Raw genomic sequence first — 3,516 nt, forward strand, 5'->3', positions numbered from 1 at the left:
ACACGCATCACCATGTTTGTACAAATATCGGGGCTGTCCATATGCTCCAATAACTTTGGCAGACACGGTTGTTAATGCGGAAGGTTTTATATATATAATTTTGAAACGTTTCTCAGTTTTGGTGGGTTTAACTTTGACCGATTAAATTCCATGACCAGGCGCTGACGAACTAACCTAACCTAACAGATCTGGATGATCATCCTTGTTGAGTCTGAGGGTTCACCTGTAAGATTGATGGACTGCAAATCACAGTAATGTGTGCGTATAGCCCCGGCTTCTGATTGGTAACTTACCTAAAGGGATAAATTAAGGGTTAATATTATTTTTTTTAGAAATTTGAAAAATTTTCTATATAAAATCTGTAGAAATTTGTATTATTTACAAAAATGACTAGTCATATTTCCAAAATTATCAAACTTAAGACAAATTTTAAAAAATATCCATACTTCAAATTTAGACTAGGTGAAATCTTTTATTATTTGTTCCTTTGTTCTCTTGAAATAAAAAGCATGTCCAACCACCTCTGCAATTCAATAGTTGTTATCACTATCACTCTAAGTAGTGTAAATGTTTTACTTTTACAAATACCTTAAACATAACCACTTTCTTATTCATCACCATGAATGTTGAAGGCTTATGAGCTACGTCAGCAAGACAAAAATGACGCAATAAATCTCAAATAAAATTTGCGATCATAAGGTGTTGGTTAATGGTAGAATATTTTATTATTTCCTTTATTTTATTGAAACAGAAGGCAGGTCCAACCCTGTAGACGCCATCTCTACAAACGAGGATGTTGGTCGGACTTCTCGATAAATCGAAATCGCGGTTGCTGGTGGGTAAAGTACCGTAAATGAAATCGATTCCATATGGATAATCATTCAACTGTTTTCATCACTATAACTGGGATAAACTTTTGATTTTTTTGCAAATACCTATAACATGACCAGTTTTATTTTATTGATTTTTTGAAGGCTGGTTTATTGTAGATTTAGAAAATATTATAATACTTATAAATAAAAAATTAACGACCTGACTAATAAATTCTGAAATATTTCAAAAATATTCAATATATATAAATTTAACACATGAAAGCTTATGAGCTACTTCAAAGACAGTGAGGTTAAGTAGCTACTTCAAGGACGGTGAGGTTAAGTCGATTACAGATTCCGGGAATCGGATGAATATGGGGCATTCAAAAAATTGACCGTCCCATGTCCTTTAAATATTCGGGGAATTTGCAATCTACTTAAAGATGGGCATTGAAAGAAGAAAATGAAGCCAGAAAGAAGAAAATGAAGCCAAAGATCTTAAATAATTTGCAAGATGAATACGTACAACATGAACATTTTTATTTCGATGATTCTTTAATGCTTATGAACTACGTGAACAAGGCAGTAAATGAGGCCATAAATCTCAAGTAAATGAGGCCATAAATCTCAAGTAAAATTTGCGAGATGAAGGTGCCGAGCAATGATGTAGTCTTTTATTATTTGTTGCTTTGTTTTCTTGAAATAGAAGACCCGTCCAATCTTGTAGATGCCATCTAACTTCCATGGTTGTAGTCTAAACTTTTGACTTCTTCAAATACCTACGTTATTACCGTGATTCTTTCATAGTCAACCTCAACAGCCAGTGTTATTGCCGTGATTATTTCATAATCAACCTCAACATCAAGGAATGATGAACATTACTTTACGCAACTTTATCACGTGGAAACCTCAAGTGCATCAGTCCCTTTCAACCTTCCATGTATGTCTATGAAGGAGTGTTTCTGCCGTCTTCATGCAGTGTTTCGTCACAACATGTGCCATAGACATAGTAACGCCATGTGATATGCTTAGAAGTATTGATGTATAAAGATGTTTGCCCTGTGCAAATGTCCATAGCTCAGCATAGTTATATTTCAAATAGGAAGATCGGTTGAACGTATGATCAATCCATAAATCATCAGGAAATCTTAAGCCAATCTTATCACCAGATTGTTATCCATCTAATGTCAAAAGTACCATACATGTGTTTAGAATAGCTGGACCCCAACTTAGAATGATCAGCTTTTTTTAGTTCTAAGGACCAACTATCAATATCATAGTACAAGGCTTCAGTGTTAATGGCTTTCGACTATGCGATTCCTGTAGTGGTAATGTATTTTAGGCTATGTGTTTCACGTAGGGTTATTTAGCGTTAATGATATGTAATGCCATTTGGACTATATGTGTCTAAAGTGACTGAGGGTGAATGATATGTAATGAAGTTCAGTGGATCTTTTGTTGGATTACCTCTTTATAATAGATTTTGCAATGATTTTTAAAAGTGTTACCGATATTGGATTGAAATAATTTATTATAAGCACATATTTTTGTTGGAATACTTTCTTATAATGTTGGCTCATCGTTAATGGCGGTGTAGAAGGATAATCCAATGCTCCTCCTGTGTTTCGTGGCATGTGCTTAAATCTAGCGATATGTCTCTTTACTAACACCTCGGATTTTTGGTGTGACGGCAATCGTGATTCCAACAAGTGGTATCAAAGCCAAAGGTCTCGAGTTCAAAATACAGCGGGCTCGTGTTGGGGGGGATTGTTGACTCCCCTTTAATGGCAGTTAACACCTACGGGTTTTGGTGTAATGGCAATCGTGACACCAACATATAATAGATTTTGTAATAATGATTTTTAAAAATGTTATGGATATTGGATTGGAATAATGTATTATAAACATATATTTTTGTGGAATATTTTCTTATAATAAAATTTGTAATGATTTTTAAAATGTTATAGATATTGGATTGAAATATATTATTATAATCATTTTTTTATAAATTTTAAAATTATAAGTATAAATTAATAATTAAATAAAATAATGAATGAATTAGAAAAATGAGTATATTATTTTTATATATGAATATAAAATATATTTCAGGAAAATCAATTTAGTAGACATTTTTTTTCTTGAAAGTGAAGTTTGCAAAAGCCTATTAAAAAGTGAGGTTTATGCTAAGCTCTAGGCCTATAGGTTTTTAGTAATGATGAAATGCAAATACAAAAAACAAAGAATTATTATTGAGTTTCCTTTGATAATATAGAGTGTGGTCCAAATGACTACTACAAAACTTTGTTCCTCCTTTGCTATGCTCCCAAATCCCACTTGTAAGATTTGCTCAACAATGGCACAAGTATAATATTAGAAGAATAGAATGACAGTGCTCTCTTTTTAGAATAGCGATTTAAGGTTAGTATTTTTTCATATATCAACTCTTAATTAGTGTTATCAAAGCCCACACAAGTGGCTATCTATACATGTATGAGTAATGTGATAACATGACATCCAATTGGCATCATGTCTATCACTTTGCAAAGGGATTAATTTCCACACAAAAGCAATGATTGAGATGATTTTCTCATTGTTGGAAAGTTCTCATTGCATAAAATGTTCAAACTATTGGTATTATAAGTAACTAGAAACAAATATACACACAAACTTGCAAATATAAACCATCAAATATTACATTTTATTA

The sequence above is a fragment of the Pinus tabuliformis genome, chromosome 5_2 (genome assembly GCF_031772625.1).
Source record: "Pinus tabuliformis cultivar Carrire ecotype Pingquan chromosome 5_2, CPIR1, whole genome shotgun sequence".
Lineage (NCBI taxonomy): Eukaryota > Viridiplantae > Streptophyta > Pinopsida > Pinales > Pinaceae > Pinus > Pinus tabuliformis.